The sequence below is a fragment of the Cololabis saira genome, chromosome 18 (genome assembly GCF_033807715.1).
Source record: "Cololabis saira isolate AMF1-May2022 chromosome 18, fColSai1.1, whole genome shotgun sequence".
NCBI lineage: Eukaryota > Metazoa > Chordata > Actinopteri > Beloniformes > Belonidae > Cololabis > Cololabis saira.
The window spans coordinates 22425629-22439176 of NC_084604.1; the positions used below are offsets into that span (position 1 = coordinate 22425629).

Below are 13548 nucleotides of genomic sequence, written 5' to 3' on the forward strand. Positions count from 1 at the left end.
AATAGTAGTATATACTGTATTTGTATACATATTGGCACACATTAATATGTTCATGTCTGTATGCATGTACACCACACACATATGCAGACACACACACATGTGTGTATTCATGCACCCGTGTACACACACATACATACACACTAATTTTAGTATAATGAAGAAAGATATATGTACTTATATGTACTTCGTTTATATGTACCTCTCTGTCACTTGTAGCATGTCTACCCTTTTTCATAATAATCCACCTCACATTCACTTGCATCACAACATATCACATAGTCACTATGCTGCACTGTATCCATCACTGGTTAGTCTCTTTGTCTGTCCTGTCCTTTCATGTTTCACATCGGTGGTTTTAGTCCTCTGGTAAAATCAGGGTTTCATCTCCTAATAAAGTATGTTATTATCTGTCTGCTGCAAGATTTAAATGCACTTATATCAGGAAAAAACTTTTTGACAATTAAGGCACTAACCATTGATATTTATGCCGACATAAAAAAAGAAAAGAATAACAGACAGGATACAACAGAGTCTGTTTATGTTCATTGTTAGCCTCTAAAATGTTTCTTATCTTGTTAACTTAATACCCACAAATAATTATGGTGGTTGTAGCTTAAACTCCCTGTGATTAATATACTGGTTGCAACTTTAAAATAATTCCATGTTTTAAATATTGAAACTCAAACATATATACTTTTTTCCCAGTCAACTTTCAAGAATCAGTCTTCATCTCTACCTTTCCATCTAAATTTGTTCCCTCCTAGGTCCAAAAAAACATACACCAGCTCTCTTTCTAAGTAGGAAAATGATCAAAGGGCCTGGAAGTTTGCAAATCAAGTGTACACATGTTTTGTAGACTTGATAAATCCTTGTGGATTCCCAGAAGGAATCTGTGTGACGTGCTTGACAAGTATGGGGTTTAGGGGCCACTTTACACTCAGGATGAGAAATGGGTTTGAATGCACAATATTAAGTTAGACATTTTCACTGCAGATGTCTCATTTTGTCATGGCTGCGCCTCGTCTCCACTCACACTGATGATTTCCAGGGACAGGTATTTGGTATGTAGCTACATTAAGAATGGCATCAGACATGGGGATTGGAAATTGTTCTTCTGACCTGTCCAATGTAGCCTAATGCTCTTTCGAGCTGTATTTAGCCGACAGTGATGCATCTGGAATGCAGATCAGCATCACCAAGAAAATGGTGTATTGCCAACACAGGTGGAGGAATTCATGACTCTTATGGTCTTATTCACAAGCAACAGGCAAAGGGACTGCAACATCAACCAAAGGTTGAGTGCAACTTATGCAGAAATTATTATATATTTCATATATATAAATCCCTAATGTCAGGAACTAAATTTCTAAAACAAGACAAGACAATACAAGGAAATATTTATTCATGGTGACTCAGGGTAAGGGGTTATTATGTTTGACACATCATGCAGTGTGCTAGGAAATTGTGACATTTATACAGAAACTTAATCTGTTGCAACATTTTTATGTTGATCACTTAACTGTTGCTGCTCAGAAATGCCACAGCTTAAAATGCAGAAAGTGTCGTACAGGAAGTATGTACATTTTAGACAAGCATAACTAGACTTTTTCAACCTATCCGTTTACTTTCATGTAGTTTTTGATGTTTTTTTTCAGTATTTGTTATGTTTGTCCCCTTTTGGGTTCAGATGGGTCACAAATTTGTCCCTATAGAGACAAACCTGCTCCCATACTCTTCCCACCACGTGCAGTGTGCAACAGGTTACAAAATCTGGGATGTGCGCAATTGGTCAAGACAACACCTAGTATGCCAAATATTTTGATGTCAGTTTTTGGGACGCACCCATTTTTGGAGGTTGAGAAAGATGACCACAGACTTACACCTTGAGATCAGAGGGAGAAGTTTTGAAAAAAGAAGTACTCTAGGAGTATATTCCCTGTTTCTCTGCGATGAGAGGAGCTTGTTGTGGTCCACAACTATGATCAATATTGCCTCTGAGTTCCTCCATTCAAAGCTTTCCAGGTGTGACAAACTGGAGGGAGGCTGAGGGAAATACCCCAAACTAGCTTAGGGAATTATGTATGATGTGGCCTGAAAGCAGGAGGCTGGAGAAAAGGGAGGATGTATGGATGAAAGGATGGATGGGCTGTAACAAATAATTGTGCTAAATTAGAACAGCTGTTATTTAAAATCAAATTTGCATTTGACAACAAAGAGAAACTATTGTCAGTATTAAAAGTCATGTCAAGTCACAGTTTATAAGTTCCACCATGTGATCTTTTCTTACAGTCTTAAACATTTTATAGCACAGCCTGGAGTCTGTTGGGTCGACTGGTAAGGCAGCACTAATGAGGAGCTGGCTTAGGCTGCCTCTTTCAGTAGGCTTCTCTGAGCTCTTTTATCCTCTGAGAATATATCTAAGCCTGTAGCATCTAAACTGCAGAGAGTTGCATCATATAGAGGATCATATCAAGCTTGTGAACTCAAAGCAACCGATATTAATTGTCTGAAAGATTCACACACTGTAACTGCGTGCTATATCACTCAACCCTTTTATGGGACGAACTGTAAAAGATAGAACATATTGTTCATATTTACTCATCATTTTTATCTTCTGTGTCCATGGCAACAGAGGAGGATGATTTGGGAACCTGACAATGACCCGGTCACCAACATCCACTTTGGGATCACAGCAGTAATAGCTTCTCCTCATCTGATCATCTGAGCATTTACCCCTCTGATGGGTTGCTGTGGCCTGAAGGCTTGTGGTTAGCGAGATCGTACCTGTCACTTTTAATGAGCTGCCTCAGGAGGGTGGAAGAGGGGATTCTGGGGATAGTTATGTCTCGTATTCAGTCATGCCCAATATCTAAAATAAGAGCAGAGGGATTTCTATAGCAATGCACTGCTGTGTGTTTCTCAGATTTCTCTGCATTTCTTTACCCAAACAATCTCTTATATACTTAAGTCAAGTGTTAGAGTAGGCGTTTTTGCAGCAGTTTTACATGAGACAGCACTTAACAGCTTCAGGTTAAGACTTTGCAAAGTTGCAAACAACACTGTACAGTTCAACTTTACATTTGTCTTTGCAAGCACCACAGAAGTCAATTATTTACCTTCAAAACACAAATCCCCCTTTTATCTGTCGTAATTACAAGCTGAGGTGGAAGATTTGAGCACAGAATTGGAAAGTTTGAGTTTATTGCTTTTCCCTATAGACTTGTTGGAAATGGTTCACCATGATAAACTGACAAGATACTATTTTAGCCTTTGATGATTTCAGATGTGGAAATCAAGCAATATGGAATGACTTGATCCAGTGGGATAAGATTTTTGCTGACAGCAGTGAATTGATTAGATCACATCTGAGGCAGCGCGATTTAACATGGTTCGTCAGCTTTATTAATTTTGTTTGTAGCCCAAAGGCCTTATACAACCATAGACTACCGTCAGGGGATCCTCAATCAGGTCAGTGAAGTTTGTAAAGTTTACAGCTATGCACACAAACTTACTTCTCAGTAAGCTGCTGGGTTGGCACTTGGCCATGTCCCATTAATCTCTCTGCTCACCTTACATTAGCATTTTCTCTCGTGATTTTTCTTAACATTTTATGCTGAGATTTTTTTCTCTTTTTAAATTCTTTTTGGCTGGTTTGCATGCCAAGTGTATACATCTGCCTGGTAATTCTGGCACTTTTTAACATCTGTTATGACGAAGAACCATTGCAGTGAGAAAGCTGTTTACGTAAGTGAGATGTTTTAAAGCCGATACAACGCCTAGAGTCGCAGGGGTTGAAGTGGAGCCATAAGGAAGTTGAGACGAAGAAAAACAGAAAGCAAGAAGGAGAAATTATAGACCATTTCTTGTTTTGGAGAGTGTGTTTACTGGCACATAAAATGGAAAAGAGTTTCGAGCACCATTAAAGACAGAATTGGACTCAGGGGAACTGAATGTGATGTATTTCACCAAAATGTGTCTGCAGGAACATATATTGGACTCCAATACCCCTCTACTGCAAACAGAGCAGCTAGACTAAAAGGAGGAGCGGCTACAGTACTTGCTGACAACAGAAGACACATGGACATGTTACTGTCGAGGAGCTTCTCTGAACACCGGATACTGAACTGCTGACAGCTCGTTTCCAGCCATGCTTTCCACTGAGGGAGTTTATTTGTGTTCCCTGGCAAGACGGTGATCTCATCAGCATAGTTGTTTCCAGGCTATAAACATCTCCAGATTTCAATCACACCCTCTATAGTACACTTCAGCAGTTTACACGTTCGAGCAGTTCTTTAATCATTTTTAATATAATATTTTTCTGCTTATTTCCTCTCAATTCATACAGCAAAAATGTATGTACCGTAAAACGGTAATGTTAATTTTAGGATTGATAAAGTATAATTCAGTTCAATACTGAATTAGGCTTGGGAGCAACTGTTGCATTTTGGGGTACAATGGTTGGTATGGAAGAAGAGAGTAAACAACACGTTGAGAAATTAAAGATGAAAGGTTATCAAGGTAGAGGCTAGAGAGTTTTATTTGATGAGTGTGGAGGTTTTGAATGGTTAAGAAGATCCATATGAAATCCCAAAGACTGCAGTTACAGATCTCTTGAGTCACATACAACTAACAAATGGATGGGTGCAGGATTTATAGACTTTCAAGTCAGCAAGCTTTTTATTACATATTTATTTGAAACCTATTTTCCAAGTCTTGCAAAGCTTGACTAAATAAACTAACATCAACATGAAGATTTAAATTTGAATGCTCAAAAACAGCAATAACATTTTGTCAGTTATTTCAGCCTTGACATAGAAAGACTTCAAGTAAGAATTATTAAGCTGTAAACAAAGAGCAAGATAGAAAATCAGTGCAGTAACATCTAAATGACAATTTCATGTATAAAGACCTCAAATAAGGTAACAACTAAGAAAAGGCACAATGGTAGTACAGTGCATTGTTTTACATGTTTATATTTACATGCACATCAGGACAGCAGTGAAATGTTCTCCCATGATTTACTTTTGTTAAATTGCAGCAATGTGAAGCATTAAGGACTTTCGACCTTTAAAATAAATAATCTTGTCATGAAATCTTGTCATGCAAACTATGTGGGAAGGAACAACATCCTTTTCTTTTAATTGACCAGAACATTTTTTTCTTTCATATTTACATCTTTAGAACTCAATAAAAAAGTGTGCACGCCTCAAAACTGCTCAACTTTATTTAAGCTGTTTTTTAGAACCATATATTGTGGCATTATTCCACTTGAGTTGAAGCCCATTTTTTATTATGCCTGTGTTGTTTTTACAGCACATTAAACCTTTCCATTGTTGTACGTTAATGGCTTTTTGCTCTAATGTTTTTTGTCTTTACTATGCAGAAATTTAAAGCACATTTTGCATTTTTGACTGTAATGGTGGATACGAAAGCATTATAACAATCTTACTCTGTTTTGTTTTGGATTCCTGTTTATCTGGCAATTCAGAAATAAGTTGTTTTAGTAATGGTAAGTGTACTATAAAAATCTTTCTTACTCTGGGGATAAACATGTGTTCCGGATGTTCCTGTTTTTTATAAATTTTTTGAATTAATTTTCTTTATTCGGAGCAATGTCAGGTAACAACAAAACAGTACATTGTAACATATGAAATAACTTTTCCTCTCATTATCCCACCCACAATCCCGACCCGTCCACCAAACTTGACCCACATACATAAGGAAGATATGTAAATAAACACAGTGTAAAGAAGAGCTCCTTTGTTACCATAAGGTGTGCTAATAAGGTATGACAGACTCTGTACATCGGCGCTGGTAGCATTTTAGTTATTTGTTATTGGAGAACAGGCATAGAGTTGCACAAAAACATTTGTACAGGACTTTATAAATGAATGTGTATTGAGCATTGCAATAATGATTGACAGGTTCCAGAGTCAGGAGAGTGCACAACTAGTTGAGTGAGCCGACAACTGCCTGTAAGAAAAAAAAAATTGTGTTTTGATTTTAGCTTGGAGTGTGATTACTTGTCATTGTCTTCTCCAGGGTGCACAGGCAAAATGCATCCCCCAGGGCCTGAATGTTATTTAAGGTTCCAGGAGAGACCAAGTGATGAGAAGCATGGAGGGGCTAGGTTGTGCCAAAGGTGTCTTTCTATCAGGGTATTTGTAATTAATAGTGTAAATATGGTTCGTCATTTTGGGTTTTATTAATGGTTTGAGGGATTTTATAGGTACGTGTATTTTAAAGGGTAATGAAAGGTGGACATCCCTCCATTAGGAAATGGTTTTGGCAGATCGTAAGGTAGCAGGTATAAAGCCCCCTGTGATCTGAGTGTGGGGCTGGGTCTCAGATGCTGTTGGAGCATGAGTGGGTGCAAAGGTATGTGCCATAAAAACAGAAATTGACTGGATTTAGTCTCTGTTTCGAGTCATTCTTTTCTGTGCTCCAGCTGTTCAGAGGCCAGCTGGTGACGCACATATTAATACATTTACTGAATACGTGTAAAGGAATCAATTCAAAATAACAAAAATAAAAAAAGGGGTCATCACGATCAGGCGGAGATGTCAAAGATGCAATGTGATTTAGGAGAGGGCTCCAGGTGTTTTCAAATGCCTTCAGGGAGCTGTTGCAGGAAAGAGACATGACATAGAACGAAATTTGTTTCCCTGGTCCCAGAGCAAGCCCTACCAAAAAAGAAAAGTATGCAGTAACTGAAATAAAAATTAAAGAAATAATAAATACTAAAAATATTATAAATAGAAAAAATATTCAAATAGCAGGATGACACTGACATGACAGCAGTAATAATAAAGTGGCAGTTGTGGGGGAGGGGGGTTAGCAGGAGCTACAGGGGTCCTCCAGAGTTCAGTAGTCTCAGAGCTTCCGGGAAGAAGCTGTTCCTAAGTCTGGAGATCCTGCTCTTGATGCTCCGCAGCTTCCTGCCTGAGGGAAGAGGGACAAACAGAGCATGTGCAGGGTGGGTGTTGTCCTTCATGATGCAGGAGGTCTGTTTCAGCCACCTGCCGTGAGATGGAGGTCAAGGGTGCTTCCAGTGTAAAAGTACGACCCGCCTGGCCAACAGGGTGGAAAAGGCTAGAATGGTCTGCAAGACTTCGGAGGCAACAGGCTGCAGGGGAGCACCAACCAAGGCCAAGAGAGGTTCAGGGGAGATGGTAGTATCACATGCTGTGGTAAGAGTGTTGAATATTCCTCTTTGCCACTAGTCATTAGACATCATAACTCCAAGCTCTTTCCAAATGAAAAGCTCCAGGCCCGGGGGTTTTACCATTCTGAAGAGACATAATTGCATCCCCTTGCTTGAGACTGGATTGCCCAACTCTCTTCATTAGTCTTTATTTATTTTTCAGGAAATCAGCCTTGTCTAGGGGGTTCCTCCATCCCAGACATCTGGGGGACACTGAGAGGAGCAAAGATCAGAATAGAAATAACAAAATATTCTGTTAATGTCTGTCGGAACCAAGGTAACCTGACATGGATTTGATCTTCAGGATCAATCTGGATAATGTAGCCTACTAGCCGCACATGCCTGATGTGCTAGTAGCCTTCCCGCTGTATCCCCGGTCTCAGGAAAACATTGTTTAGCCAGAAATAATTGTTTCTGTGTTTTACTTGTGGATAATAGATCAAATTTGGCCTGAAACTATAGGCATTTTTGAACAGCAGGGGTAAAAGTTGAGGCATACAAATTGTCAATTCTAAGTATCTCCCTGGTGAATGTGTCCAACGCTGCCTTTTCTGCCTTTTTTAGCGTTGAGTCATATAATATAATTTGCCTGCATCAACGCCTAAGAAGCTTCCCAGAGAGTGCGTCTAGAGACCTCTGGGGAATCACTAGTATCAAAGAACAGGGAGATCTACATATAAAGATATTCTTTAAAGGGACCTTGGGCTTGGAGTTAAGTCTCCATTGTCTGGCGGGGGAATACGATTAGGAATATCTAGAATGAAATACATTTCCTGTCCAAGCTCGCTTGGAACAATTTACCTTTGATGAGCAGTTCCTTGTAAAAAGAAAATGTCAAGATCTGAGCTCCTTTAAATAAATTTCAACCGCATTGTGTCTAACCGATCGATTGACACCCTTCAAGTTGCAGGAGATAAACTCTCATATATCTGATGCTGTTACCAAGCAAATAAAAAGCAGACAAAAAACAAAAACACATAACGAGAACAAAATACATACAATCCTAAAGAACATCAAAGTAACCCTCCACTTCCCTCTCAACCCCCATACCCTTTTGCAAACCAAACATACCCACATATCCATCCCAACAGTATAATACTTTCTGCTTCCGTCTCCTTATCTCACGCGAGAGGTTGCCCGGCCGAGCGATATGAAAACATACACCGCACCCATAAAAAGTGTGATCATTGAAACTCAACAAAAGTTTTCACAATAACTAAAGTAGACAGATAAATAAACAGATAAATGTATTAATAGACACATTAATATTATATGAGATGTAAACAGATTCTCCTCAATATTCACACACAGACACAGATAAGAGGAGGGGAAAGGAGAAAAAAAGGGGGGGAGGTGCTGATTATACAAAAATAACAGTACATAATCACATTGGGGTGTATATCATGCACTGGCATGTTCGTAGTCATTAACTAGTATTTGTGTGTTGCAATTTATGTAACATTAACTAAGGTCTGGTGTTTTTCTTTTTTCCTTGGCTGCTAAAACACACGGAAGGAGATTTATTTGCAAAGCAGAAATTATAATTATTATTAAAGCAGGTCAGTGTACAGGCCTCACCTTGCTGCAGTCTGGAGGAAGAAAAGAGCTGATGTCAATGTGCTGCATGAATGCGCACACACACACACACGCACACACACACACACACACACACACACGCTCACATAAATCCTTGGAGGTAAATTTTACTGTAGCAGGTGGGAACCCCGAGACTTTTTAATAGGACAGTCCTGATGGATCTCTTGCCCAAAAGCCTGCTGTGGTTTTCTGAATGAGAGATCAAAAATGGCAGGGGGTAGATGAGTTTTAAATCACCTGCGCAACCTTTATTCCCCTGCAACTATCCAACACAACTCCCACAAGAAAGTAATACGCAGTAATTTACTGACTGTGAATCTACATGCCAATTCATCAGGATTTTTTACCTTCGTGTTGCTCTCTTGTGATTCTTTACTTAATTTGTAGCAAACACAGGAGAGCAAAGTAATGCATTGAAATATGGTGTTGGACTTCAGCAATATGCATGTTTATACCTGTAATGGGACTTTCATCCATTCATTCCACATCCATTATATCCTACTTAACCAGGTTCAGGTCACATGGGCAAAGAGGCTGCTCTCGCCCAATTCACTTCCTCCTCACTATTTCCCTTATTTTAGTTTTGTTCATTAAATTTCCGTATTCTTAACATACCGGTAATCTTATAGTGTGCACCCAGACAAATCTCAGAATTTTGTCATCCCACCCCTTTGTTTTATTTTGTTTTGTTCAGTTTCCTGAGGATTGTGCACCCCTTATGCTGGCTGTATTTGTCTTTGAAGAGCCTTTGTGCCTCCTGCAGTATCAGTGATGCTTGTTTTTAGTCTCACATGCAACATCTGCTGCATGTTAAAAATGACAACACCAAAACAGTGCAAATATGTGCATTTTCATTTAAAGGGGACCTATTATGGCCTCTAATACCTATTTTTAAACAGGCCTTGAATGTCTTAAAAACAGGCTAAATAAATTAGAAATTCAGCCTCTGAGCCATGTCTTTATCATCCCATTCTCAAACCTCATTCTCTATTAGGGATTCTGAGTGGGCGGGGCTATGATAATGAGGCTCTGTGCTGATTGGCTGCCTGAATGACGCGATACACCGCTACGAAAAAATGGCGGAAGCTCCGGCCGGCAGAGTTAGTTGTTGGTGTGGTTTCACGCATCGGAGGCCAACCTATGTAAATCGCTCCTGACGTTACGTAACGACGGGAGCAGAATCTGAACGGCTCGTAGAAGCCACATCAAACTGGATGGCTCATCCGGGCGGCTGTACAGACAGACACTGCAGAATTTGGTTGCTTTCCTCCTTCTCATGTTTTTCATAATAGGTCCCCTTTAAATAGCTTATATCTCTTTGTACAGATAAACTGAACTTAAACTGAACTCAAAATAATGAGCGACACTTCATTAGACTGACAAACTAGGATGCGTTTGTCTCAGTTACAGAGTTGCAATGCTAGGCAGTTATATCACAGATCATTTAACCCCATTAGAGTCACACACAGCCTCAAATCATCTGCTTAGACCCTATCAATTGTTCAAAAGCATAAATTAACAAAGAGAATATTGAAACTTTTGAACATTTGCTATGTGATGTATGTGTATGCCTCCTTTTTTCCCCCCATTACTTATTCTATGAGGCATTTTGCTCTCTGTTTACACACTTAGGTTTTTATAGTGCTCGTATTCTCATTTTATTGTCTTTTCTGACACATATAAAATGGTTATAACTCATCTATTGCATCATTTCTTTGCTGTATTATTAGGCCCATAATTTACTCCTGACAGCTCCTTCACAAGAAATGAACCCCTGATGTAAAATAACAAAAAAATAAGAAATTATAAGAAAAGGAGCAGTGAGCATGTGATGAGCCTGACAATGTCAATTGTCACTTAAGACAGCAGTGCAGAAATTTCAGGCGAGCATTGTTTTAAAAAATTCAGCTTCGGCATTTCCAAGCCTTGGTTGTCAAAGGCATATAAAAGGAGAAAGCTTAAATCAAGAAAAGTGTCTTTAGAGATAATAAAAGTGAAACACCAGTAGGTTTGTTCTTCAATACCCCTCTCTTCACACCTTGGACTTTTTGCTCGAGGATGACCAGGAACATTTAAGAGTACATTACTGTACATTTTTCTTGGTATCTTGTTTCATCTCACAGAAAGAAATAAAAAAATAGCTTATTAATATTCCTTTTCAGTGCCACATAACCTGGAGATGTTTATGATGATAAATAATACAAGAGCAGCGGCTCCACAGCTGGTGGAGATTCTTTCAAACTCAAGGATGCTGCAGAGTAACAGATGTATGCTGACATCAGTGTTGGACTCTGATTGACTTAAAGGAATAAAAGAATGATTCACCCTGAGCTCACCAAAAGTTAGGCAGAAAGATAGATAAAGCTGTCCGAGGTGTTTAGATTTCCTGATGCGTCTGGCCCTGGCTCAGGTTTTTTAGAAACTCTATAAACAGCTGGACACCGTAACACATCACAAACTAGTAAGTGATAAGTGCTGTTTGTTAATAAGTGGCATAAGGGATTTCAGTGTGAAGTTTACATGCTATAAAGAGTGTTGTTGTACAGTTTAGGTCAATATTTTTACCCCATTACGAAATAAAACAAAACCTTTATTTCTTTCATAAAAATGACCACAACCAAATCTCCATTGTACAATATTTTTCAAATGTGTTCAAAAGCAAAGGATCAAAAACAGATATAAGAAGGCCAAAGTCATTATCCCTCCAACATTTGATAATCAGTAGTATCAATCAATAGGGTGCATTTGTGACTTCCAGCTGGCAACAGTAGGTCGTTCCCAACTGAGTAGGCACACTTCTCCTGAGACATCCGCATCCCACTCTTGTACAGACAAAAACAGTCAAGTTCAGCCTCATTGGAGCAGAGAAGGGACTTCAAATCCTTCCCATATTTGGTATGTTCACAGTTTGGCTTCAGTGTGCGGCTGCATGAGGAGTTCTTCTCAGTGCATCACCTTGAAGGCACCTGTCATAAAGAAATCTGACACCCATCTTCAATGAAACAACAAGTCCAGAAAAAACTGATGTGAAGATACCAACTAGGGCTGCAGCTATCGAATATTTTAGTAATCGAGTATTCTACTGAAAATTCCATCGATTAATCGAGTAATCGGATAAAACAGATTTTTGTTTAGTTAAAGAGCAATTATAAATATTCATAAGATGTTAGATCTTACTACTTTACTAAGACTAAATTATATAATACAGTAGGTTCATGGCTCTGCATTTAAAAACCCTGAACTTACACCAGTTGACCAAATTCACTGCCTTCACTCAAAAAACTAAGGATCTTACCAAGAAATATTCTTATTTCTAACCTAAAAATACGGTGGCCGACAAGGGCCAAATGCACCGCAACGGCCTAATGCGTCTCAGTTAAGGAAAACGGCTTCAAGTACAGAAACGATTCAAATTCACAAACTCAAAACGAGGTACAAAAAGAGGAACGTGGTGCAAATGAAAAAACGTGCTGCAAAAAACAAAGACAAATGCAGCATCATCAAACGCGCTGCAAATAGAGAAACGATGCAAAGCACAAAACGATATAAAACAATAAACCATCTTCAAAAGAAAAACGCTTCATAACCGGAAGTGCTCCAAACCCGCAGGGGGCGCTCTCGGCCGAGACCGAACAGCTGACTGAATCACAGTGTTTACGTCCATGGTTTAAACATACAGCAGGAACGGTAATGTGATTTTTATCTGACTATATTTATATACAATGTTTATATCACTGTACAACGCTGTACATTGTATCGTCTGGTGTAAAATATAATAAAGAAACGTTTCGTAATGGATGTAAACACTGTGGTTCCGTCAGCTGTTCGGTCTCTCTCTACATCCCGTGTGTCTGTCCATTGAGCTTATACGCTGAGAGCGCCCCCTGCAGGTTTGGAGCACTTCCAGTTTTAGTGACCGGTTATGAAGCGTTTTTCTTTTGAAGATGGTTTCTTGTTTTATATCGTTTTGTGCTTTGCATCGTTTCTCTATTTGCAGTGCTTTTGATGATGCTGCATTTGTCTTTGTTTTTTGCAGCACGTTTTTTCATTTGCACCACGTTCCTCTTTTTGTACCTCGTTTTGAGTTTGTGAATTTGAATCGTTTCTGTACTTGAAGCCGTTTTCCTGAACTGAGACACATTAGGCCGTTGCAGTGCGTTTGGCCCTTGTCGGCCACCGTATAAAAATGCCATTACACCTGATAACACACATCACTTAAAAGGTTAGGTGTTTTACCCACGTGTTTCAATTGAACTTTCATTGGTGTCAAGCACATTTTAAGTTCTAGTTAAGTTTTAAGTTAATGTCTTGATAAGATTTTGAGTTTTGGCAGTCTTCAAAATAAAATTCTGAGACCTGCTGTATTGGAGCACATTAGGCACCAGCGCTACTTGATGTTTTATCCATCAATGACTACAGAGCTAAAATTGACAACTACCCAGTTAGCTTTATTACGTTTCTATTTTTCACCCTCATCACTCTACAGCTGTGTTTTTACAGATTAAATGCGTTAGCCGCATCAACAGTAGTCATAATTAATAGAAACCTGGCCCTCCACAGGGCTATCGTTATGTTAGCAAGGTGCCGTAACGTTAATCTCATTAATTAGTGCTACGTTAACTTAATTTTACCTCGTCTCGGGTGACGGTCCTCAGCTCTCGGAGTAAACAGAGTGTTCGGTGGAGATGCTGCAGCATGGAGGACGTACTGTTGTGGTATCAAGCGCTGTCTTACAGTGAAGACATGCA

General features: G+C 39.1%; 1 protein-coding gene across 8 annotated transcripts in view; it reads left to right on the forward strand.

Moving 5' to 3' along the window:
• otofa (otoferlin a) overlaps nt 1-13548 on the forward strand; it is a 102107-nt gene that overhangs the window by 21813 nt on the left and 66746 nt on the right. The gene's annotated exons all lie outside the window — the stretch shown is intronic.